The following is a 27,507-nucleotide window of genomic DNA, read 5'->3' as shown; positions in this document are numbered from 1 at the left end:
CTGGTGGAATTGTTTTGGGGGGAGATGGACCAGGCAAGACATGGCCCCATTCTGAGTGCAGTAGCTTATTTGTGAGGACACATAGAAAGTCCCAGCCTCGTCACAGCTTGGACTCTACTTGGCCTTTTGTTCACCCACGTCGGATGGTTCCCTGAGTCCCAACCTACTCCCTCCAGCTCTCCAGACAACTGCTGGGGAGCCCATCACACCAAAGTGTGGTCCACGAAGAGCATGATACACCATCCTGGGAGGAGAATGCCTGGGCAGGACATGGCCAGTTCCTGGACCAGGGCAAAGCGATTAAGGGCAATAGCTATATTTCTTTTCTTCAAAGTGCTTTGCAGAACATGGGTTCTAAATAAATGTTTCTTGGAGTAAATGAGATCTTGAAAATTACTCAGAGGTATCAAAACAGAGGACCACCTTGAGCACCAGCCTAGGGTTTGCAGCCAGGGTTTCTTTGTTACATCAACAAATGTGTCCACGGGCGGGATGTGCAAGGGAAGGAAAAACATACTGAGAAAGTTAGAGGAAGCGAGACGTTGCAGGTAATGATTCATGCTTAGTTTTGTTCTGTTTGTGTGATGAAGTTTATCAGTCAGAGGGTGGTGCAACTGGAGTTCCATCTCTAGGTTTCTTTTCTAACAGCCTTGTTGAGACATTCGCGTACTATATGACCCACCCTTTTAAGGTACAATTCAATGGGTTTTAATATTTACAGAGTTGCATAATCATCAACATAATCAATTTTAGAGCATTTTCATCGCCTCAAAAAAACCCCCATAAACTTTAGCAGTCATTCCCCATTCCTCCACCCTCACTGCAGCCCTAAGTGACCACTAATCTATTTTCTGTCTCTGTAGATTTACTTATTCTGGACATTTTATATAAATGGGATCATACAACATGTTGCCTTTTGTGTCTGGCTCTTTTCACTTAGCATATGCTTGGAAGGTTTATCCAGGTTGTAGCATGAATCCGTACTTTATTCCTTTTTGTTGCTGAATAATACCCTATTGTATTAATATACCATATTTTATTTATCTATTCATCTGTTGATGACATTTGGGTGTTTCTGCTTTTGGAATATGAATAATTATGAATCATACTGCTATGAATATTCACGTACAAGTTTTTGTGTGTATGTTTTTAATTCTCTTAGGTACATACCTAAGAGTGGAATTCCTGGATCACATGGCAACTCTGTGTTTAACCTTTGGAGAAACTCACCTCTCTGGCCTGCAGCTGCTTGTGTGTGTGTTGCCATCAGTCAGAAGTCTGTCAGGGCCTCGATTAGGGTTAGGTGAGTTTTTCACTGTTTTCCAAAGCAGCTTCACCATTTATGCTCTCACCAGGAGTGTATTTCTCTACATCCTCACCAACAAGTGTTATTATCTGTTGTTCTTGTAACTATCCTAGTGGATGAAAAATGGTATCTCATTATGGTTTTGAGTTCCATTTCCCTTACGACTAATGATGTTGAGCATTTTTTCATGTGTTTATTGGCCATTTGTATAACTTTTGGGGGGAAATGTCTATTCAGATTCTTCTCCTATTTTTAAATTGGGTTATCTGTCTTTTTATTATTGAATTGTAAGTATTCTATATATATTCTAGATACTAGGCCCTTATCAGGTACATGATTTGCAACCCATCTGTGAGTGCCATTTCCTCACACCCCCCACTCTCATTTCTCCTCCTCTCCTGGTTATGCCCCGTGTGGCCATCTTTCTTTCTCTCTTTTGTCTTTGAAAGCCAAGTTCAAAAGGCAGCCCTCTCCAAGAAACCTTTCCCAACATTCCATATTCATCCAATAATTATTAACTGAGCACATACTAAGTATCAGAAACTATTTTAGGTGCTGGGGATATAAACAAAGCCTTTTCCCTCATAATGTTCACATTCTGGGGAAGATATAAGCAATACACAAACGCAAAAATATATGAAGCACTTCTTGGTGGTGATAAATGCTATGCAGAAGAATAAAGCAGGAGGAGTGATAGGCGATGCTGTTCTAGAAGGGGAGTCCAGGAAAGCCTCTCGGAGGAGGTGACATTGAGTAGTGCTGAATGGAGTGAAGGACTTGATCATCTGAATGCACAGGGGAAGAGCATTCCAGGCAGAGAGAACAGCCAGTGCAAAGCCTTTGTCCTATTCTATGGTAGGGCTAGCTGCCTTTTGCCCAGAACCTGTGCACACCTGTTTTACAACCCTTTCTCCTTTTATCTTGCATTGCGGTTTTACAGTGGTATGAATACTACTGTGCTCTCTCTCTCTCTCTCTCTCTCTCTCTCTCTCTGTCTTTCTGTCTGTCTCTCTCCCCCTCCCCTCTCCCTCTCCCCCCTCCCCTTCCCCTCTCCTTCCCCTCCCCCTCCCTCTCCCTCTCCCTTCCTCCCCTCCCCCTTTTCTCTGATTCATAGAGTCCCTGAACAGAATCACTCCCCTGCTTCACAGCCCTGCAGGCTTAGAGACTGACAAACCTCGCTAAGTTGTCAGACACCTTATTTGCTTGTAAGAGTTGGCCCCTGGGTTGGTCTTAGCCTTCTAGGCAGCCCTACCAGTGAAGGTTGACTTCCCTGGTCATTAGGTAGACTCTCCATCAGTTGTCAACTCTGAGTAACAACCTTTAAGAAACAAACTAAATGGCTGGGTTGTTTACCTCTCCCTAGTATGCCGAGGTATCCCTTGTACACCTTAGACCAGAAAGCCTTGCGCTCTAGTTTGCCTTGAGGGAAGTTGTATTGTCTGTAAGGTAAATGGGCCCGTTTCTGCCAATGAAGTGGTTACATGGTACCTCTCTCCTTCCCTCCCTTCCTCCCTCCCTCCCTCTTTCCCTCCTTCCCTCCCTTCCTGCATCCTTCCCTCCTTCCCGCTTCCCCTGTGGGGACAGAGCCAGGAGTGCAGTTTCCAGGCTCTCGGCCTCACGTGAAAAGGTGCTGGCTCAGGTAGTAAATGGCCATCAACTGTGATTGGATGTCCATCAGCTGTGACTAGCTGGCCGTCAGCTGTAACCAGTGAGCCATTGGCCACTAATATAACTGCCGTGGCTATGCTAGCAGCAAATGGCTTGGCAGAAAAGTGGATCGTGGATGGCAAGTGTGGATTGCAGTTACCAAGGGGTTGGTTGGTTGGCAGAGAAGTGGATGCCAGGTTGCGGATCGTGTGACTCCTGCTTCCTGTGTCTCCAACCCAGCCACCAGTGAGACTATAGTGGTATGACTCCCCATCTATGGCTTTGTGGGTGTTCCTTTTTGGCCTCACCATATCCTGCATTCGTGGGGAGCGGGAGTTGAGACCCTGCCTGCCGCCCTGCATGACTCCTCCTCCTCCTCCTTCTTTCTCTCTGGCTTTGTTCGTTGTAGATGGTAGAATTTTGGTTCCCAGGGAGCAGATGTTTGCCTTGCTTTTAATGTGAATTATCTACTATCATTCAGTCGTCTCTGTCCCAGGTTTGACCTCACTTTGACCCCCACCTAATGCCTTACTATTTAATCATATCAGGACTGAACATATTTGTTTCCACAGTTTTTACTTCCTATGTCATTCATTGTTCCTCGGTTCCTATCTTGAAGGTCATAAAGTTTTTTGACCCAAACGGAGTTGATACTTCAGGTATATTTTTTCACCAATAGTTATTATGATAAAAACAAGTGTGAGCTGAGGGAACTTCTAGGAAAATGCTCTTATTTTCTGCTTGTAGAAATCAAAAGAACGTCTAATTATTGGATGCTACTACCATTGTGTACAGGAAGTTTTAGAACAAGAAAAACTCTGAATTGATCCATGTTAACTTTATTTCAGACAGAGGTAAAATAGCTGTGGTGTCTAAACCCTGTGAAGAGATCACAGATGCCAGAACCAAAGAACTACAGGATTTAATTCAAGAATGTGGAGCTAAAAGCTTAGGGTTTATGCAGCCAGTATGGCCATAATTCAAACCGCCAGCAGGATTAGGAAGACTGGCATGGACAGTCAGAAAATACGAAACTCTGAAACTGCTTTTGAGTACAGGCAATTTCTAGGGCTCTCCCTGAGGCTCTGGCCCTTGGCTCTGATCCCTTATTTGAAATTTAGAGAGCAGGACTGAGGGCTACCAGAGGCCTCTTACAGTTGTGGACACAGGACTTTTAGAACTCCCCTCAAACAGGATCCCAGGAATTTGGGAAAAATATAATTATGACAGTAAGTGTGATCATGCTATAGCGTTTGAAAACTATTATGCCTTTTTTTCCTTTTGGTCACTTATTTTATTGGATATCTTTACCCATAGAACATTTTACATTTAGGAGACATGTCTCTCAGACACAGGTTTAGAAGACCTGAGGAGAGGATGAGGCTACAAATTCAAACTTGCAAACGTAAACGCCCTTACATCTTTCTTAACAAGAGCTAAGCCAAAACTTCCCCTCATATCTCAACTGCCCAGGGGAGATCGGTCCTCTATTACTGACAGTGAGATCTAATGGAGAACGAACCGCTTGGTAAGGGGAAGCCTGACAAAGCCTAGGATGGGCAGTCCTGCCCATCCTGACTGGCAAAGGCAGGGCCGCGGGGTGGAGCTGCATGCTGGGGGCGGCTGCCAGGTCATCCTGCGACCGGCTCTGGAAATGCTGCAGCATCTCAAGACCTTGGGCCTGCTCACTGAGTCCCGGCTTTCCATGCTCCACATCAGGAGGAACAGCCCCTGCCTGGCCTCAGGTGGTCCGACTATGGTGACAAGCATCTGGCTTGCATCTGTGAACCACCCCTCCAGCCGAAAGAGGCGAAAACTATTATGCTTTTTAATTAAGATGTTCCCCCTAGCTCTTTGTATCTCATATATACCTTGTATGAAAGATTTTGCTGAAGAACCTTTCTGTAAATCAATTATATGGAAGCCTTGAATTAAGGATTAAGTTGCCAAAGTAATTTCTATGAGAATTTACTAATTTACTACATAGAGGATGTTTTAAAAAGGGGGAGTAAAAAAATGTGTTTCGTGTCATTGAAAACTTAATTTGGGGCTATATTTCTGATTATTTAATGCTCTCTAAAGTTGCAAAGTTTCTTTTGAAGGGAAAAATGTAGAGAAAGAAAAGGTGGTTGTGCTCTAAAAAAGTATTGGAAGTTTTTCTCTGTACAAAATAATTATTCTAATTCAACTTAAATCAAACCAGGCAAGGAACCTTCAAACTTCTCCAAGTTTGAAGGCTAGCTTAAGAGGTCTAGCTTCCCGTGAAATGTGAGAGGAAGGGATTCAGCATTGATGTTAAAGATTTCAGAAACCTTTGTATAACAACATATCCATCCCTACATGAGGCCAATCTTGGTATCAATTCCATTTAAAAGCCATTAGTATGTGCCAGGCACTGGGAATAAGATGCAGCCCCTTCTCTCTTGGTGTTTACATGCTAGAGGTTGTTGTGTGAGACAATAAACAAGGACTAAAATAAAACATTATAAAAAGGGCTGTGAAGGAAGCAAATTGGGAGCTAGTTACAGTATTTCAAGAAAATGGTTTAACAAGCTGGCTTTAACATCCTAAGTATCTTCTCCATGTGTGCACACAGGGTAGACCTCTGAGAAGCGGCATTGTTACTTTTCTAGATTAGTGGCTGCGTTGAGCCAAGGTGCTATGGTGGAGGTTTTCTCATGCGATGTAAAGGGCTATTCACTTGGTTTCAGATCCTCTTTCCAGAATTAATTGTTCCTTCTGAAACCCTTGCTTCAGAAATTTAGGAGACATCACTGATTCAGTGGTAGCCCCTAGTTAACAGAGTGGTGAATTAAAAATCAGACATGGATACTGAGACTTTAGTGGAAATGGCAACATTTTAGAACTAACTCTAAAGTGGGTTCTCCTCCCACCGCCCTAACTGGTGTTCGTTTTGTAGCTACTTTTCCTGGAAGGAGTATGGCCAAGGGGAGGAAGAATGCCTCTCAGATTTCAGCTTTCAGGAGGGAGTTCAGATTGCCCGAACTGGACTGAAACTTCTGAATTTCCTGGCATGCCAGGCCCTGGGGCTTCCTTGGGAAGTTCTGCACCACCTCCCAAACCCCACACCTCCTTTAACTACCCCGTCCCCCTACCCCTGGGCTGCTGGAGTTGGGGGGATCCAGGCGTGCAGCTTAAATCCCGCCTGGCTGTGAGGGGGGAGGGGAGCCCCAGTGGGAGGTAGTTGTCTCTTCTGAATAGAAACACGTGGACCCTGGTGATTTGGGGGAAAAGGCTGCTCTTGCGGGGCCCCTCTCAGCCTGAGCCTAATAAAGGAGGCTTGAATGAAGGGTGGGACCTGAGGTGAGGGCGGGGCACGCGGTTGTTAACGGCGCAACCGTTGGAAGCTGTCAAAAAGGTTCCGCTCTCTCGGCTCCCTCTCAGTGGCAGCTCCGCACCGCGCTGGCCTGGGCAGCTGGCTGAGCTCAGGAGCCTCCGCCGGGCTAAGCCTCTGGGCTCCCCCACTCTACGTGGCAACTGTTGGTGGCTGCTGCTAGTGACAGCTCAGCCTCCAGAGGTGTCCCTGGACCCTGTCCAGCTGACTTCCGACACCCCGGGGCAAAGTGAGCCCCGGTCTTTGCACTCGTCTGATCTCTCACTGGAATCACCGAGTGCGCTCACATCCTGCGCAGACCCCAGAGCTTTAATTACCTGGGATCCTCTGCTGCAGCCCAGATGCTGGCTTCACCTCAGGCGTGGACTGAGACTGGTTCCTTTCCCAGAGAAGGAATCAATTGGAGAGCGTCCCCCAGGGCCAGATCACTTTTGCTGTTCCACTTCAGGGGTCGAATGACAAGCTAACCCAGCATCAAAGGCACCAGAGGTGCGTCCAATGCTCAGGTGGGATCTGAATCAGGACTGGACTCTGCCTCCTTCACTTGAACAGTTGGATTCAGGCTGTAGGTCTAGATCAGGGTCAACCGACCTTTGGAAATACTTGTTCCACCTCCAGGTAGTGGGAATTCAAAGGCAGCAAAGTTTATTGTTTCACCCCCACACCTGAAGCAAGATCTAGCTCAGCTTCCACCGCTTGCCAAAGTAGTTGGAACACCTCGCCAACTGGCAAAAACTCCACAACGTCTAGAACAGTTGCAGGATGATTATTTAGATGCCAGTATGGATATCTTCTATCCTGAGGAGAAGCCACCTGTGGATTTCCTGGGGGCCCAGATAAACCTCCTGAAGCTCTTGAGGAGGTTGAAATTTCCTCCCTGCAGGAAGCCCAAGCTCATCATCCAGAGCACCCTGCGGAGACTGAATCTCCACCCCAGCAAGAGCCCCCCACCACTGCTCACTGTCCACAGACCCCTGAGAAAGTTGAATATTTTTCACCACAGCAGAGGCCCAGTCTTAGCATCCAGGTCACACCAAAGATACAGAAGCACCTCCACTTCAGCAGGAGGCTCCGTCTCAACCAGAACCTCCCCTCAAAACTGAAAATACTGCTAACTGCCACGAAGCCCCAGTAGTACCTCCAGTGTCTCTGGGGAATTGAAACTGCCTTTGATCAGCAAAAATCCCCACCTGAGCCTTCAGATATACTTGAAGAGGTCAAACCTCCTTTAGTTCAGCAGGAAGCCACAGTTCAGCCTACATAGAACTCTGAGGAAATGGAACCATTTCAACTGCTCAGGGGGCCTTAGCACCATTAGTGCAACCGTTTGTGGTCCAACTGAAGTCAGAATGAAGCTCAACGGTCAAAACTGCCCAATGTCACTGTTAAACCTGTGAGTCTAGTGGTTACCATAACTCACGAGATCATTGACCAGGTTGAAATGTCTCCAACTCAGCAGGAGACCCCAACTCAGCCTCCAGAGCGCCCTGAGGAGGTCGAACCTTCTTCAGTCCAGCAAGACGTCCCAGCGCGAGCTCCTAAGTCCTTAAAATTTCAGAGAGTAAAGAGATGGTAGCTCGACTTGCAGAACGCTTTCAAGCTTATAAATCAAACTTGCCCAGTGTTACTCTTAAACTTACGCGTGTGGAACTTACCATAACTCCAGATCTGCTGAGGATGTTGAATCTTCTATAGTACAGGAGGAGGCCCCACCTCTGCCTGCAGAGCCTTTGGGAGCTGCACCTTCTCCAGCCCAGGAGGAACCCCCAGTGTAAGTCCCAGGGCATCATGAAGTGACAGTTTCAAGTCCAGCTCAGCATCGTGCTCAGCTTTCCAACTTGCCCAATGTCACGATCAAACCTGCAGATGTGCAGCTTAGCATAACAGCAGAACCCACTACAAGCGTGGGAGCTTCTCCAATTCAGCACGAGGCTACAGCTCAGCCTTCAGTGCCCTTTAATAATGTGGAATTTCCACAAACCAGTCTGAGGGCCTAACTCGGCCTCCACAGCCCCCCCAAGGACGTTGAACCTTTGCCAGTTCCAAGGAGGCTCCAGATCAAATCCAGAAAATGCCAGCCCAGCAGGTCTTTCATTTATTTGCCTTGTCATCAATTTTCTCATCTGTAAAATAAGGATTATGATCGTTACAATTTCTTAGGATTGTTGTAAGGTTTACATGAGTGAATACATGCAAAGCAATTATATCAGTGCTTGACATGTATATGTTTCAGCTATTATTATTATTCCATCCCTCAGTTATGTCCAGAACTCATGTTTGCAACCTGGCTTTTTATGTAAAGCACCAGTTTTTTTGCCAAACCCAAGGCTAAGGACTGTGGGAGCATCAGAAGTATGACGTTTTCTCTAGAACATGACAACAATAGGTGGGAAGCAAGGGAATATACATAAAAATGGAGGTGATGTATAATGAAGTATGAAAAGAGATACAGACCATAGGTGCTGTATTTCCCCAGGATCTGTAGTCACTCAGGTGTGGAGGTCAGGAAAGCTGTATGGATTAACTAGAACTTCAGCTGGGACTTAAAGAGTGGCTGTGATTTGTTAAATAGAGGAAAAAATAGTGAGTACAGTCTTGGCAAAGCCATGGCTGCAGGAATGATCAGGATTTAATAGACTAGTCTGGCTGCAAAGAATTGGGTTAGGAAGCAATGAAAGATATAATTATGGAAAACGTTGGCTGTCAGCTATAGGGGTTTGAAAGTTTCACTGTGAGATAGGGAGAGCCACTGAAAGTTTTCAAGCATGGAGACAAATGATTAAAGGTTTAACTGAGCAGATGAATTACGTAAACAATATTATTAAGTTACCAAGAGAATAGATTGGTGTTAATGATATCAATGCGGGAATTTTTATACCAATATTAAAAATAGATGTTTAAAATGATGGTTAGCGGTATATTTAGAAAGGTTTCCACTACAAAAGTACATGAGAAATGCCCCCAATTTCACTAATTACAAAATGAAAAACTTTCCAGCCTCATTGTCAAGGAGAAATGCTTGCATAGTATTTCTACTTATTTCGAGATAAAGAGAGACTATGTTCTATGCTATAAAAGCTCAGCTCAGTTTTTATCCTTTATCCATGGCACCCAGAGCTGTGTGTGCCATTAATCCATATTAAACAAATTAAAGATGCTCTTAGGCAATAGATTCTTCTTGCAAATGAAGAAGCTTAAGGGAACAAGGTATAAAGGGTTCCACATGACACTAAAGATAGTCCTTTGAATTATCAAACCTTCCAAACCTTAGGCGGACAACCACTTTTGTGTTGGTCGTTTTGGGTACCTTTGCCATCTGGGCTCCAAATCGTATGAACACAATTTGGAGCAAAACAGATGAGGTAACTGCTCAATAAATTAGGTCATTCATTATTTCTGTGAAATACTCTGTAGCTCAGTATCTCATGTTAGCCTAAGTATGCTCATTCATTTTGTAAAATGCCAATCAATAAAAAAACTACAAAAGAATATGCCAAGCACTGTACCTAGTATATGATGGGCACAAAGATGGGTAAGACAGGGTTCCTACCCTTCTAGCAACTCATGATCTCACAGGGAAAATAGACATTTAGGCTGAAACAATAATGCACAAGCACTAAATGGAAGACCAAGTACTGCAGAGGCACAGAAGAGGGAGCCATGACACAATAAAACCACATTTCTTTTCAATGGTCATTTTCCTCCTCCTCCTCACTCCCCAGCTATTTGTTTATTTTATAAATATTTGAGTTTGCATTATGTCCGTGTGTCAGTTTTAAACATGGCAGACAATGCAGATGAGCAAGACCTAGTCCATCTTTCTAGGAGTTTATGCTCAGAGGAAATAGGTACAAAAATAACTGTATGTAATAGAAGAAATGGTTATGGGCAATGAGAGGTACAAATTGGTTTGGGAGCACAGAAGAGGGAAGAAAGACTCAAGTTGGATGAGGGAAGATGTTACTAGAGCAATGCTGTCTGAATGGGAAATGATGGGCCATTGGGGCTCATCAGACTGACACCTTGGGAAGAATAAGCTTGCAGCAGGACAGTAGGAGAGAGGCAAAACACAGGAAAAATACTTTGAGTCCCTGTGGAGTACAAGTAGGGAGAGTAGATTAGAGCTAGATCTGGGGCTTTGAAGGCCAAGCCAAGGATACCCAGCCAAGAGGCCATGTTCTCACAGCGGTGCTCTGGGACAGACTTCAGCCTGCACTTGGAGGGCTTGTTGTAACTTCATTATATCCGGAGGTTTTATAAAGCTGAATTGTAAAACTCCTTCTTATTCACTTGGAAATCTTAAGATTTTATTAGTAGAAAACTACCAAAACTATGTAGCAAATCCTTTTCGTCTCTAGTAAAGATTATGTGAGAATTATCTCACAGATCAAAATCAATCATTCCACAACAGTCCTTCTCAACCAGGGTGATTTTGCACCCAGTTGACATATGGCAATACCTGAAGACATTTGAGGTTGTCAGAAGTGTAGATGTGCTATTGGCATCTAGCGGGCAGAGGCCAGAGCTGCTTCTCAACATTCTACCGTACCCAGGACGGCCCCCATGACAAAGAATTATCCAGCCCAAATGTGAATAGTACTGAAGTTAACATACCCTGTTCTACAGAAATATGGGTCACTCAATACATGTATTTACTGAGCACTGACTGTTTTGTATCTAATGCAGCACATGTATAAACATGAAAGTATATATCATAAGCACTGTCTTCCACAGTGAGATTTCTTTAGTGGATGGAGGGAGTATTAAGGGTTGTTTCATCATATATAAATTAGAATCACAGCCAAAGGATAAATATTCTGAGAAAAAATATCCTTTTTTTCTTTTACTTGTGCCTTTTTTTTTTCTTGGTAGAAATCTTGGGTATAATTTAATCACAGGACTGAGCTTTGGAATGTTTCAGGCCTGGCCTGGAATGCAGTTTTTACGCAAGTTATAAAATGAAGAATCGGTGAATAGGAGACGAATACATGTAAAAAAAACAAACAAACTATGTGTGAAAACATCATACAGTGGTTGGTTAGCTGGGCGTAAGCCCGGTATGAACTCTGCAAAACATGTTATGATCTTTTCATTTATTTTCACATGAGGAAAGTGAGGTGCAATGAGGCCAAGAGACTTGCCTGACCCATGGATGGCAGGCTCTACTTTCTCAGTACTGACCTTTGGCACGGGCAATAAAGGCACCAACAAATAACACTCCAAGTAGCATCGGCATCGGAATCCCGGTGGTGCAGCTCCCATATGGGAAGGGTCCTTGAAATGCCACTTTTGAATTTCGCTTGATTCCTGCTCATGTGCAACATTCCTAACTGCTTAAATGTGTAGCACAGAGCTGAAAGGACTAAGTTTAGCACAGAGTTCTCTAGGGAGCAGAGGTGTGGGTGCTTCCCTCAGCCATTAGTCTCTTTTAAATGGCAAAACAATTCCTAAAAACCTGCCACAGTGGTGCACTGGTACACTAACCTTCACGCACTCACACGCTTTGGATCGTTCCCCAAGTAATGCTGAAAATATAAGAAATGGAATGAAATAAAAGTTGGCATCCAACAAAAGCTAATTCTTCCCTTTTGCATTTTAGGACCTCAAGTATGAATCCACAGATTTACTGAATATTCCACATTGGCATATAACCTGGCAAATCTCATAACGTACCTCCTCGATGCCAGCCCAAATTGAAGCAAAGAGCAATGGGAGACATAGTCTTTTTTTTTCTGTATAAAGCCTTCTGTTATGGAGGCTGGGATATGTGGGAGTAGGGACCAAGCAAAGGAAAGGGTGGGTAAGTGGGGAAGGGCATGTCCGATGAGGAACTGTTAGGAGTGGGAGTTGTCATGGTATCTGTGACGGTAGCAAGAACCCGAGCACACGAAGAGGTGGAGAGAGGGGGCCTCATGCTCGCTCTGCACTTGAGATGGGGCAGGCTGGGGTATATGAATGTGAGGAGTCAGTAGATCTGCAGAGCGTCTAATTGAGTGGGGTCTTCCAGCCTTGGCTTTGCTTGAGTAGCGGGCCACTGGCCCTTGGGGCCCAATGGAAGAATCCAGAGTCCAGTTGCTGTATTTCACTCTATGGAGTGTTCTGAGTAGACAGTCACTTTTACAAAAGATATCTTTTTCTCCTTTTGTTGTGTTGCCAATTCTGGCTTTAAGGTTGGGTTTATTTTTCTCCTCTCTAAATGGCACTCAAATGTTTGCTGATTCCTAATTTATTTGACTGGGCTGTATGGCTGTGGATGGACACAAAGCTGTCCCATCAGTCTTTCATGATCAAAAGCGGTCTCTTCTTTTTTGACAGATGAAGAAGTATCTATTGGGAACGCAGAAGGATCATCTGTGAAGGTGCTACAGCCCAGAAGAAGAACGTGAGCACTGAGCTCAGTATTAAGCCACAGAAGGCTCCTCAAAGATGAAGTCACAACTTCCTGCGTGACCCACTAGACTTTAGTGATGAAAGTGATGTTATTAGTGCACTAAATTACACATTGTCTCGTTTCTCAGAAGGAAATTTAGAAGATATAGAATGATACTTATTATCTCATTAAATTCTTTCTTTCAAATATTCAAGATGAAGATATGCCCCTGAGTCATTTGACAAATAACACAAGGAACCCTTCTCTTAAGCCTGAATCCAATAATTCAACTTACAAAAATAACTTGAGGAAATTATTTTCCGGAAAATTTTTTAGAGGTAGAAATTCAAGAAAAAATAGATAAGGTTAAAAAGAAAGAAAATACTGCCATGCTTATACATTCCAACCAATTAGGTCCCAAATTTAAACGCCAAATCTTTCAGAAGAAATTGGAAACTGGGCAGCCACAGGACAACAGCCTAGCAAAGAGTCAGAGAGTCGAGAAAAGGCTGCCGAGAGTGAAGAGGCTCCTCAAGGCCCTAAGGGCATCTGGAAAAGGCACTGACTGCAAAGAGGTGGCTGATCAGAGCATCCAGAGGAAACAGAATGAGCAGCCCATTGTGGAGAACACTGTCAAAGGAAGAAGACAGGGGGCCGCCCCAAGGAGCTGGAACAGTGGCACATGGTGCACAGGCCAGGGAAATGAGTGGAAAACTCCTTCCATACAAAGCCTTCCTTCATAAAGGAACAAAATAAGGCAGCAGTTCTTCTACCCTGGGACAATACTTGATGGGCAGGCCTTCTGCCTCCACTGCTCCAAAATCCCTATCTGAGGTTAAAAAAATCAAAAGATTTAAGCTACACTACTTTTATTTTAGAAGATGCAAATGCCACAGTTAGAAATACGAAAGGTTCTACACCGAGCTCACATTCCAGAAAGAAAATTTTCTTTCATAGAAGTCTCTCCTGTGCGATCCACATTAAACCCAAGGCAAAATGAGTCTAGAATTCAGAAAAGAAGTCATTCAAGAGTCTGATGCTTGCAAAGAGACCTCCTTTCTCTGCTGTGAGGAGCCTCATAAATTGCCCTGTATGAGAGGCTTTTTCATCTTCAGGAGAACTGACATCTCAGGAAAATCCTCTTCCAGAATCATTTTCTCATTTGGTACCTTCTATAGGAAACACTTCTGCAGGAAACAGGAGTGAACAAACTCTTTGAAGAAAATATTTCTACAGAAAACAGTACTGTGCCAGAAGAAACTACCCCTGAAATCACTGCCTGTGAGAATGTTTCCGTGGCAGATTCTGAAGTGACTGCAGACAACTCTAGGCCAACAGTTAACCAGACAAATGAAACCCAAGGGGAATAGCCCAGCATGGGCGCTCACTTGCCTTCCAAGTCCACAGGCTTCACTGTCTCATTGTTCTCATCCCTGGGTGATCAATTTGAAACGCAGCTTAAACCAGCACCTGTGGTCCCTCATCCCCAACAATGATGTGAGAAAGCTCATTTCTCATGTTATCTGGACTTTGAAAATGGACTGCTCTCAGGTCCTCGTTCAGCTGCCCTGTGCCAGGCTCATGTCTAGAACAGGCCTCTTGATGAAGCTTTTCAGTGAACAGCACAAACTGAAGGTGTCCAGAGTGGAATACGGATCAATGGAAAGATGAGAACCACATCAGTGAGAGCACAGAAGCCCAGGGTGAACAGCAAGGGCAGGAGGCAAGTGAGGTGCGGACAGCTCCAGAAGCATGGACCTGCCATGAAAGCACCCAAGCACAGAATGCAGGAAAGCCTAGTCTGTCTCTTTTCTTGGCCACATGACTTTGGGTAAGACAGTGATCTCCCACTTTGCTCACTTAGAGGTGGTGCCACTGTTCCTAGGGTGGACGTGATAGGTTCTAAGACAAAGAGAAATAAATTGTAGAAGAAAATGCTGATGCTAGGATTACAAAACCCCTTAGAGGTGGTATATTCTTAAGACGGTATGAGGTACTCACCTGAAAGAGTGGTAGTTTAGGGGTAGTTGGCTATTCTTTAGAATAGGCTTAAGAATGGTTAGTTTTCATCCTTTGCATCTCTTTGTTTTTTAAAAAAGGTGATCCTGTGTTCCTAAGACTTTTGAACTGTCACCTTTCGATATGCTAATCAGTGGAAGAAGATGATTAAATGGTAATAGAACAGCTGCCTAAGCATTTGAGGGGAAAATAACAGCAGATCTCTATTTCTCACTTTAAGCAAACATATTTACGTAAATGTTGAATAAAAGAAGAGCCCATAAAAGTATTAGAAGAAAATGAAGCAAATTTTTGTAATCTTGTGGTGAGTGAGAGCTTTCTGAACCTGATTCCACAGGCAGAAGCCTTTGATCGATTTTTTCCTCTTGCCTGTGACACCATCAGCAAACTTACCGTCATTCATGCCAAGCATAGGATGAAGAGGTGTCCATATATTGCCTGATTCAGTCCCCTCACCCTCTTTCATAGACGAAGATCAACTTAAGGCCCCAGAGGCAAAACCAAAAGCAGAACCCAGTTTGGCCTGACTGCAAAGCCTGTGCTGCTTACACTACTGTTGTGTCTCTGTAAAGACAAAAACACTGGGGAATATTTGAAACATTGAATTTCAATGAAATCCATTGAAAGGATTATCATATTTAATATTAATGAGAGTTTGTATTAATTAATCAACAGGAAGAAAACAATCATGGAGAAAGTGGCAAGGGCTGTGAAGAGTAGGATGCATGTTGACAGTCTGTTTCCACATCTGCCAGTCCCCTCCTCGTGGCTTATGGGGTGTGGGTTTTGTTAGTCAGGCCTTTGTCGCTTTGTGGTATGAAAATAGTCTTTTGATATTTTCTTCTAGCACTTTCATAGCATTTGTTGTTATTTATATTGTTTAATCCATCTAGAATTGGTTTTATTTGTTTTTTAGTATGGTTGAGGGATCTAACTTTTTCCCCCTCTCTGAAGATCCAGTAATTTTAAGATATTTTATTGAATGGCTCTCTCTTTCCTCACTGATCTGAAATACTATCTTTATCTGGACTGTATTCTATGGTTCCAGTTATCTTTTTCTGTACCAGTATCACACTATGTGATTCCAGTTGCTTTATAACATATTTTGATATCTGGTAGGGCAAGCCTCCTGCTTTTTGATCTTTTTCACACATTTCATAGCTATTCTTGCATATTTTCTCTAGGAAGTGTCAGCTGACCAGTTTTTGTTAAAAAACCATCTTGGGATTTCAATAGGATTGCACTGAATTTGACAGTTAATTTGAGGAGAATTGACATCTCTACAACATTCTAGGAATATGGTATCTCATGTTATGTATTCATTTCTTCTTACTGTCCTTCAGTAGAATTTTAATGTTTTCATCATATAGGTCTTACACTTTTTTGGTTACATTTACTCCTAGGTACTTTATGCATTTTGATTGATATTATAAATGGGCTCTTTCTTCCATTTTTTTCAGTCAGTTATTCGTGGTATGTAGCAAATCTATTGAGGTTTATATGTTGATCTCTTGATTTTGTATCTAGTCATCAATTCTCATATTACTTCCAATAAAAGTTTAGTTGATTCACTTGGGCTTTTTAGGTTGTCCATCGTTTCATATGCAAATATGTTTTGTTTCTTCCTTTCCAGTGTTTCATTTTTCTCATTAAATTGATTAGGACCCTCTACAATGATGAGTAGGAGCAGTAATAACACGCATCCTTCTGTTATTCTTGACTGAAAAACAACACTGCTGTTTAGGTGTCTGGTAGATACTTTTATTTTCTTTCCTACTTCTAAGAATTATTAGGAGGTATCTGTTGAGTGTTAGCTAATACAGTCAATATAATGCATTGCCAGCTGCATGCAAGATCCTAAGGTATTGTGCAAGAGTCAAAGAACTAGTAAACAAGATAGAATGCCTGTCCTAAAAAAAAAAAAAAATGTTATCACCTCCCTGGATTTGGCAAAATTTGCTCCTTAAAGCTGACTAGAATGGGGCTGGCACAGCTGCATGTGCTGTCGCTAGCCCTTTAAGGACAGAGGGTGGAGAGGGAGGGGTTTGGGTTGTACCTGTTGCTGCTGGTGGGAGGCATAAGGCCAGGCCAGAGGCCTTCTCAGAGGCTCTGTAAGGGGTAGGGAAGTCCACATGGTCGTGGGGTCAGAGGGCTCGTCTCCTTCAAGCCTGATGGAAGGGAGAAAAATGGGTCCTTTCTGTCAAGTAGCCGGAGAACTGCCCTTCTCATCCTACTGGTTTTCACATCCCCTCTCTCTATGCCCTTTATCCCAACCTCATAGAATTTTGACTGGGAGAGACCTTAGACAGTAGTTTGTCTCTTCCTTTTATAATAAGGAAATGGAGAAGGAGAAAGGGAAAAGCTCTTGCCCCATGGTCACACGGCTAGTGAGTGCCAGAAAGAAATGCTTCCTTTCCAGTGGGGACTTCTCTGTGGATTATATTGAGCTTGGGCTGTGAGGTGGCTTTTATGTCACAACTCAGTGCACACATACCATAGAGACATAACTAGTTTCTAAGACACACTTATTATGCACTCTCATTTTCTTTCTATTCTGTGTGTATTCAAAAAGAATATTTTGTGTTTTAGTGCTGGTCATGACCTTTAAACTGCTTTCACGACTCCCTCACTCATCAGTGACAGCCAGCAGTAGGAAACCAGGAGAAGTTGGCTCGTTGGACTCAGGCATTTATGGTGTGATTTGACTCATAGGATACAGCAGCTAGGAAAATATAAGCACCCTCTCCCCCACCCCCAGCAAATGATGCAGGTGAGACCGAGCACAAAGGGCACTGATGTAAAATGCTTCTAGGGAGAGTAAAGAGCTTCTGCCCAGTGCAGTGGTGTTTGGTTTTGTTTTTCTTCACTGCCCTAGGACACTTGGCCAACGACCAAGAAGGTGAGGTGAGCGGGGTGAAAATCCTGCCCGGACTCCACGCTGAGCCACATACAAGTCTCCCCAGAGACATTGTGGGCCATTGTGGACAGACACACAGAACTTGGGGAAGTGCAGCTCGCATGGAATGACTTCAAGGTCCCAGGTCTGTGGTGATTTTGCTCGTTGTGATTATGGGCCGAGGTACCCATTTGGTCCTAATCAGTCCGGAGCTGTGTGTTGCAGAGACGTGGAAAGTGGCATGAATGAGTAATTGTGGTGTGTGTTTTCCTCCAAGGGGCTTCTTTCAGTTTGTGCTGTATAAGAAATGCCCATCGGACGAGGAGAGTCAGGTAAATTTGAGGAGGATAAAATGCGGGGCAGGAGAAAGCAGGGGAGAGGCAGAATTGGTGTTTTCCTGTGTGTTTTCCAGACGAGCTCTTCCTGGAGGAGGCAGCCGCTTTGGCTTCGGGATACGTGTACACCTCTCAATGCCACACACAAGAAAAACAGGGCACAGAAACTACGAGACCAAGATTCTTCTGATGAGGATGAGACCATCGATGAGGATAAAGGGTAAATGATTGGGGACAACTTAGAGTTCTTATCTAAAATGAGGAAATAATGAATAGTTTAAATGTGCCTTTCACTAGTAAAAGCCCTGACGTTCTTCTTCTCACCCCAGGGAGCTCCGCGAAGTCATAATAGGGAAGAATCCGGTTAGTGAATAGACTACTGAGGAGCCAGGTGAGGAAAGTGAGACAGCTCATGACAACAACACAGCGTGACACCTGTCCTGCCTCAGGCCACCTGCACATTTTGTTTTGTAATATTGGCTTCTCAGCATTGCTGGTCAAATACTTGTTTTTCGTGTATTAAAATACATAAATGCATAACCAACTCTAGCCTCGTGGTAAGGAATTAAGATGTAAGTAGCTAAGTATTTATATACAAATAACAAGGGGCATTGGCAAGAAAAGCAGGGCTGAAGTTAGAATCCCTGTGGTAGCCAATACTCCTTCCAGAGACAGTGTGAGCAAAGAAGGATGAAGAGGGGCTTCCCTCCCTCGTTTCCCCAGGACAGTCTCAGTCCCTGGGAACTGGAGAAACCGTCAACCCCAAAGGGTGTCGGTTATTAAGTCAAATAACCATTTATTGTGGAGCTCTCTTCCCCTGGTTCACCAAGTACCAGTAATGTACAACATTGACCTACTGCCCATTGAGGGCCCTCCACTTCTGGCCTCTCCCCTCAGGTCTTTGGGGCTGCCAGAATATTTGGATCACTGAATCTCCTTTCACGGTGGGGACTGTCTTTGTCTCCAAGCTCTTAAACTCACGCACAAATGTGTGCCCTGTCTTGGTGTAGGGGGCTCTCAACCCTTACAAGCAAGTGGAAAATTCATATTGGGTCTTTTTGGATTTTTAACCTTAAAAATCCCAACCCTTGGATAGCTAGCAGGGAGGTGCTGGAGGGATAGGGTAAAGGAGAATGTGTGAGAGCAGTAATTGCCCAAAACTGCCCTCTTTAGGCCTTTACTTCAAAAACCATATTTGTGGGGCCACTTGTCCGTTCATATGTACTGCCTTAGCCTCTCCTGATCCTACTGAGGGTCACGCGTGTGCTGCTCAGCTCGCTCCAGCTCAGCCCAGCACCAAACCTACCCACTGCCTTCCTCGCCCAACACAGATCCATGGCTGCATGATTTCAAGTGATAATGCAGGAGCAAGCTGCAGAAAATGCACGGGTTCCTCCACTCCTTCTATGAAGAATCTCATTAGTAAATCACACTTAGTAAGTCAGTGCGAGTTAAATACCTGAGTGAATAAAAGAAGTTCTGAACAAATAAGATTTGATAATCTACCTAAATGAGCACAGATAAATGTTAGTGGTTTAATAATATTAGATGAATGGTGCCAACCGTGCATGGAACAATAAATAGCACAGAGTCCCCAGAGGAGCAGTGGGGCCCAATTAAATACATTTTATTGGGGAATATTGGGAACAGTGTGTTTCTCCAGAGCCCATCAGCTCCAAGTCATTGTCCTTCAATCTAGTCCCTCTCTAGGGTGCAGCTCAGCTCCAAGTCTAGTCACCGTTTTCAATCTTTAGTTGCAGGGGGCACAGTCCACCATCCCATGCTGGAAATGAACTGGCAATGCTGTTTATCAGAGCTCGCGCTCTAACCAACTGAGCCATCTGGCCACCCCAGCCCAGCATGTTTTGCTGGTTAGATAGGACTCTAGACACAGTTAATAGGCTACCAGATCCTTATCTGGCTTATCAGTTTGCTGATGCTATTCTCTTGGTGCCTGCCCAAATTACCTCCCCACGTTTCTTACTGAGAGTGAATAATACATGTTTTTCTCTGTGTGGTGACTTCAGTGAGCCGACAAATGTTTACTGTGTTTAGAGCACAGCCTGGGATAGCGGATGGGATTGTAACAGCCATGGATGATGTCAGAGGGGTGGTAGACTTGGGGGGTTATCACTTTGTGAGGGGTGTTCATGTCAAATCGTTATGTTGTTTTGTACACCTGAAACTAATAATAATAATTTTTTTAAAAAGCACAACCTGGAAATGTGGATCAGTGGAGTGTTGGGAATCTAGGAAGTGAAGAGAAACAAGTCGGATAGTCTTGGAGACCCATCTCCTTTCCCCGTTCAGTAGCTCAGCAGAGAGCTAGCTCAGCAGGTCCCAGCGAGCAGTGTTAACAATGAACCCCCCTTTGTCCCCCCCTTTCTAAGGAGATCATTTCCTTCACCAGTTTTCATGTTAGTGGTATAGATGTTCCCTGCCTCGCCATCCCATCCCGATAAACGTGGTGCATTCCAGGTAGGCTCCCTCTCTACAGGAGCTCTAACCATGGGACACAGGGTCCAGCTAAGTCCGGCCTGATCCCCTTCTCTGAAAGCTTGGGCACTGAGTAAACTCCGTCACTGTCCTGCTTGTAAGTTTCCCTGAAAAACAACACAACCTTTATATTTGCACATTTGGTGCTCCTGTTCTCTTTATGTGATGGGGGGGGGTGGTGTCAAAGAATTTTGTGCCCAGGAAAATTGATGGGTCGTTCGCATGCCAAGTACTGTGGAGAGGGGAAGATTTGGAGCCCGGGGCCAAAGTCCCCAGCCATTCCAAGGGCATCATTAATATCCTACTCAGAGGGTCTCGAGTCTGTCTGGCTCAATCCCCATATCAGACAGTGTATCGATTATCTGGTGCTATGTAACAGGTCACACGAAAATAGTGGCTTAAAACAACAAACATTCCTCAAAATTTCTGTGAGTCAAGAATTTATGAGTGGTTTGGGCACTTCTGGCTCTGGGTCTCTTGTGAGGTTCTCGAGATACTGGCCAGGGTTGCGGTCACCTGAAGTCTTGACTGAGGCTGGACGGCCCACTTCCGAGGTGGCTCACTTGACACGGTTGTCCAGCTGGTGCCGGTTGTTGGAGGGCGGCCTCAGTTCCTCTCCATATGGAACTGTCCACATGCTACTTGATTGAATGTCTTTACAACATGATGGCTGGTTTCCTCCAGAGGGAGCCATCTAAGAGAGAGACACAGAGACAGCTTGTCCTTTTTATGACTTAGCCTCAGACAGTACATACGGTATTATGCCGTGTGTAATGAGCACTCTTTTGCCCAAATTTGTGAGGGAAAAATAAGGATGCATGTTATACATGGTGTGGGGACAGAGCCCCAGAAAGTAGTTTACAGGCTCTCAGCCTCACGTGGAGGGGTGCTGGCTTGGGTGGTGGCTGGCCGTCGGCTGTGGTCTGTTAGCCGATTGGCTGCTGGTATAACTGCTGCGGCTACGGAGGAGAGCCGAGGACTGCCGAGGATTGCTGAGGAGAGCCGAGGACTGCCGAGGATTGCCGAGGAGAGCCGAGAAACAGAGTCGAGGAGAGTGGAGGAGAGTCGTCGGTCGGTTGGCGGAAAGGCTGACGGCAGGTCGCACGTCCGGTGAACCCAGCCTTCAGTGAGACCATGGTGGTATGACTCCCCTACCTGTGGCTCTGTGGGTGTTCCTTTCTGGCCTCACCATATCCTGCGTTCTTGTGTGGGGAGCGGGAGAAGAGACCCCGCAGGCCACCGTGCACGACAAATGGCGCAGCGAGCAGGGTCTCCCGCACAACACATGGGTAGTACGAATTCTGTATCTATATACGTTTTTAATTCTTTTATTTATGCTTATGAGTTACAAGTGTAACTCTAGAATTCAATAACGATATCCGTATGCAAAATAATACCCTGGAATACAATAATCAGTTTTGTTGAATGTACGACAAACTTGCAATGACAAAGAGTTCTTGGCCTTCTATGATGTGTAAATATCGTAAATTTGTTACCAGTACATAAAATTTCTTGTACCTTGTATCTGTTGTTGGATTTTGTAATTATTTGTTACATAAAATTTCTTGTACCATAATATGTTTAAAAAATAAATGCTAAAATTCCTTTATAATACAAAAAACAAATACCTAAATGTAAACAAATAAAAATCTGAATTAAAAAATTAAAATGAAGGATTTTTTCCCCCTGAAAGTTTGGGCCAAAAACGTGGGTGCGCATTATATACAGCAAAATACAGTAACATCACTTCTACTACATAACATGAATAGTTAGAAGTCAGTTACTAAATCCAGCTTGAATTCAAGGTGAGGGAATTCAGACTCCTCCTTTTAAAGAAAGAAGAGTCAAAGAATTTGTGGACATGTTTTAAAACTGCCACAGACAGGAAAACAAAAACCACTCTAGATATTTCAAGCAAAAGCAAAACAAAGATTTTAAGATTTGTACAAGCAATTGGTACTTATCATCGGAGGGACTAAGGTGCTGAAAGTTGAGGTGTGGGGATTGCACCTCTAGCTTTCAGGTTCCTTTGCCACAGCTGCTTTCCATAGATTCTAAGTTGCTGCTGCCCCTCAGAAGTCAGGAAACTTTAGGAAACTACTGCTGAGGCGACTGCAATCACCAAGCTGGTGATTGGTGGGGGAATATATGGAGTTCAACATGCAGCCTGAGTGTCTGCTACTAGAGAACAGAAAAGAATGACTTCCACCTTCCAAATTTCACACAAGTACCTTTCATTGGCAGAACTTGCTGTGAAGGGAATCTGTGAAATGTGGTTCCCGGTCTTCCAGCATCTGCAGAGAAGGGGGTAGAAATAGGTGTCAAGAGCCGACTGACACTAGCCAGAGTACCTCCATATACAGGTATGATGAGGAGACCCCACCTGTGTTTATTTGAAGGTGTCCTGGTGCCCTACTCCTTTTTTTGTAGGCTTATGGGTGTTTGAGGGTTGGTCAAACGTGGGTTGTGTCTACATGGAGTAACACGGTGAAGAACTAGCTAAGTCAGAGACTTGGAAAGGGGTCATTCTAGCTGGGCAGCAGGTGAGATACTGGATGCTGATGACATCCATCCATCCCCAGAGGTGATTGAAGAAACACCTAGAGTTGGTCCTTAGTTTCTCTGGAATGTTCTCACTGGAACGAAAAGGTGGGTGGACTGCAGGCAATGCAGTAAAGGAGAAAACAGACCCCATTCAAAAGGGCTGCCAAAAAAAGGTATCCATAGGGAAATACAATTTCTGAAAATATGGTCTATGGACCTCAATACTCAAACATTCTTGAGATGCTTATGGAAAAAGCTGAGGGAGAGAGAAAAGGCTGATCCTGGACACCTTCCCCTGTCAAAAAACAAACAAACAAACAAACAAACAAACAAACAAAGGCAGACACAAAGTGGTAAGGGCAGATTTTAACCAGTAATATACTATTGCAATAGTGCAGGGGAAAGAGTCCATCGTGAACTTTGTAAAGGAGAACCACTTAAAGAGAGCCGTGATTAACCCTAAAGAATACCACTGTCACCGTTGAAACCCAGGCACGGGGCCTGTAGGTGGAAGGTGTATTTTAGGGCGGTGACTCATGGTAAGTTGTTTCTTCTAGTACCTAAAAGGGACTATTTAAAGTCAAGCTATCTCAGACTCAGACTGATAAAAGTGTAGGGGTGGGAAACAGTGTCCCTGCAAGATGTGTTGGTTATACGTATAAAATGACCATAATTATAACCATAATTATTAATTTATTGCATATTCTTCCAGTGTTTCTAAATGCATCTACAACAAATATGAATGTACAGATTAAAGAAATGTTTTTCTTATTTCTATTCCCCCACCTCTTTCCTTAAAAGCTAGTATAAATACAGTATGCTACATCTTGTTTTGGAAGAGATCTTTTCATATCAGAGCCTTTTCATTCTTTTTCTGTGGTATATTTTTCCATTATACGAACATACTTTAGTTTATTTAATCAGCCCTGTATTTAATGGATAGTGGAGTTCAGTGTTTTCAATAACCTTGTGCATGTGGTCTTTTCTTTCCATGCAATTATCTCAGTTCAGTAAATTCTCGGAAGCAAAATTCCTGATCCAAAGGATAAATGAATTTGTAATTTTCGCAGATATTGCCTATTTAGACTTCATCAGGAATGTACCCATGTCCTCTCAGCCTGTTAACAGAAGATATTATCATACTTCTGGTGTTTGCTCATCTAATAGGTAAAAAATGGTAACCTTTTATTAAGCGCTTCCTTCACTCGGACTCATGTTCCATCAGCCTCTGTTTAAGACCTTGTTTTCCATTCTTGCTATTGACCGTCACCTCCCACCTGTGGTTCAAGTGTTTCCAGGGTTCCCACCTGGTGTGGGAAGGAATACATAGGACTGGGTGGTGGTATGGATTGGCTTGGAGCAGATCTAGTTTCAAGCCCCATTCCACCACTAAAAAGTCCAGTCACATCAGGCTAATTGCTGACTCTTTTTGAGGTTCTGTTTTTTTCATTTTTAAAATGGAGATCCCTCAGAGGGCTGTGTGAGGATCAAATCAGATGCCTGTTGCAGATGAGTTGCACACAAGAGAATGTCTGGGAGGCCCCAGAAATGGCTTCTGAGCACATTAGATAGAATTTTCAAATGTCAAATGGAAGGATTTAGACAGAACTTGTTGGAAAGGAGCAGTCTGCACCCCAGCATGGCTGGGCCTGTGGCGTCACAGGATCATTCACATGTCTTACTCTTTCTTTTTCTCTCCCTCCTCCCACAGACCAGCCAGCCTTCTCCTTGTCTTGTATTTTGCCTTTCATCTTTCATGAGTCTTATGATTGGAAAATTCCAGGTCATTGAACCAGGGACCACCCACCCTATGTAGGAAATGTTGTCCTGGATATTATGGGGAATTCAGGATGTACAGACCAACGCTGGACAGAGATGTGAGGAACCAGCACACACTAATCACACCGACGCACAAACACACATCCAGCGCCATCCTTCTTAGAGCTGGGCTTGAAGTTGGTCTGAACGTCCACAGAGACCAGCGTTTCTTGGAGTGTATGTGTCAAGGAGAAAGATTCTCACCAACACTCAAGAGTTCACTTCAGTTATTTTCATTACTTGAATGGTTGTAAATTATAATTATCACTAGAACCTCAGTCTAGTGGTTAAGAATGTAGACTCAGAAGCCAGACGGCCTGAGTCGTTCATTAACCAGCTCTTTGACCTTGGGCAAGTTATTCAATCTTTCTGACCTCTATGTCCTCATCTGTAAAATGGGGCCTAGAACATTTCAAAAGAATGCAGGGAAGGCCAAATGAGTTAAGATCGGTAAAGTGCTTAGAGCAGTGCCTGATACCTGGTGAGTGCCCAACAGGTGGTGTCATTGTCATTTACTGCTGAGTTCTTGTGCCATCAGTTTTCCTACTACTTGTCTCTGTAAACACTGCTTCAAAACGCTGGTTAGTAACATTCGTCAGATGTCGTCATGAGACCTTCTCTTTGGGAAAACGATTCTTAGCATACTGCAGCCCACCTTTGTGCATTTATTGGTGGCCCTTCACTGCCAAATAGTACCTTGTAGCACCAACATGATAGTCGCATGTTCAGGAAAACCAGGCTCAGAATCACTTGGCACCGGTTCTTTATGAGGTGACCGTCCCGCGTCTCCAGGCCATGCTTTTTATATTTATTTCACACATACACTTGTATGTACACATATATACATGTGTATATAATATGTATCCTTATTCAGATTGTTTTCTACGTGAAAGTACAACCTTTTAAAATTTTTGAAGATAAAGTTTTTGAAAAACACTCCCTGAGCTGGACAGAAGTTCACTGTTTCATTTTTATGCTGCATTTTCTTCAAAAATTTTGAAAAATTTCTTTCTTTTGTTTTTTTCTTCAAAATCTCAACCTACCACTTTTTCCACTTGATGTACCTGCCTTTCTTCCCATTGGGTCATGAAGATCAGAACTGATTCTGGTGAAGCTCTGTGAATTTGATTTCACCTTGACCTTGGTTTTGATTTGGTGGGAGCTCTAATTTGTCACACAAGCTTCTTGCTGTGTGATACCATTAAAACCATTAGAATCTTTCTTGTAGATTAGGATTTATTTATAACTGATGACCATTTTGGTAATGTTAGTGAGTATTTCTGTAATTCTCCTTTCCTTCGATTTTTCTATTTGTGTGCATGGAGGCTAAGCAGTCTTATCAGTGATAATAAAAACAGGTACAATAACAAAATGAGGTTAACATTTAGTAAGTCCTTAACTTGTGCAAGACACTCTACTAAGCATTTCACCTGTATTATTTCACTTAATCTTGTCGTAGTCGTAAAATTGTGTGCTGATCCCTTGCCTACATTGCAGAGAACATAATTCAATCTATGAACTTGAGCTTCCTGTTGTAGGATGTTCAGCAATGTGCTAACCAAGGCCGGGAGGATTCTGGAGCTCTGCTTTAATTCACTCACTACACCACTTCTCAGGAACCCACAAGGAGCTGGGATCTCGTAGGGGACATTTGTCAAAAAATTTGTCTCCCGAGTTCATTTTAGAAGGTGGCCACTTTCTGTTACAGTGGTTTGGACACGTACAACTTGGTTAGCAAGTGTCCTTTCCTTCTTTGCCTGTGGAAACCAGCCCTTTGTTTCCAGAACGCATCATTGCCTCCTCCCTGCAAGTTGTACTCCTGGAGTTTTATCCGTCTGTTTTTAGAGTGAGGAGGTGGAGCAAGAACCAGCACCCACCTGCCTCCCCCATGACTATTCCACAAACACATTTCCACCTTTCTCTGATAGGTCACCTTTTTGTTTATTGAGATATGATTTACATACCACAAAACTTACATTTTAAAGTGTACATCTCAGTAGTTTGTAGTATAATACATTCGCACGATTGTGCGACATAGCTACTATCTCATTCAAGAACACGTCCATCACCCTGTAGGGAAAGCCCTTACCCATCAGCTATGTGTTTACCTATTTTGGACATTTCATATCAATGGAATCATAGAGTACGTGGCGTTTTGTGACTGGCTTCTTTCACATAGTATGTTTTCAAGGTTCATCCATGTTGAAGCATGTATCATGACTGAATAATGTTCCATTGTATGAATATACCACAGTTGGTTTATCTGTTCATCAGTTAAAGGACAGTGGGTTGTTTTTCACTTTTTGGCTGTTGTGCATAGTCACAATGCTAAGAACATTCATGGACAGGATTTTGTGTGAACATATGTTTTTAATTCTCTTGGGTTTATACCCATGAGTAGAATTCCTGAGTTGTATGGCAACTTTGTTTAACTTTTTGAGGAATTACCAAACTGTTTAACACAGAAACTTCACCATTTTACGTCTCTACCAGTGTATGAGGGTTCCAGTTTCTCCACATCTTTGCCAACGCTTGTTATCCTCTGTCTTTTTTATTATAGCCATCCTAGTGGGTATAAAGTGGTACATCATTGTGGTTTTGGTTTGTCTTTCACTACTGTCTAATGATATTGAGCATCTTTTTATGTTCTTATTGGCTATTTGTCGATCTTCTCTGGAGTAATGTCTATTCATATCCTTTGCCTATTTTTAAAGTGGGTTA

General features: G+C 43.5%; 1 long non-coding RNA gene across 2 annotated transcripts; it reads left to right on the top strand.

Moving 5' to 3' along the window:
* Positions 1-1,166: 1,166 nt before the first annotated feature.
* LOC109454496 (uncharacterized) lies at positions 1,167-19,043 on the top strand. Of its 2 annotated transcripts, XR_012497538.1 has the most exons (5): positions 1,167-1,303; positions 12,624-14,509; positions 17,573-17,925; positions 18,006-18,148; positions 18,258-19,043. It is a non-coding gene; the product is annotated as an uncharacterized LOC109454496 (long non-coding RNA). The 2 variants fall into 2 exon arrangements; XR_012497537.1 differs by having other exon boundaries at positions 17,573-18,148.
* The last annotated feature ends 8,464 nt before the right edge of the window (positions 19,044-27,507 follow it).

Source organism: Rhinolophus sinicus, linkage group LG06 (assembly GCF_036562045.2).
Source record: "Rhinolophus sinicus isolate RSC01 linkage group LG06, ASM3656204v1, whole genome shotgun sequence".
Taxonomy (NCBI): Eukaryota; Metazoa; Chordata; class Mammalia; order Chiroptera; family Rhinolophidae; genus Rhinolophus; species Rhinolophus sinicus.
This window is presented reverse-complemented; position numbering and strand designations above follow the sequence as displayed.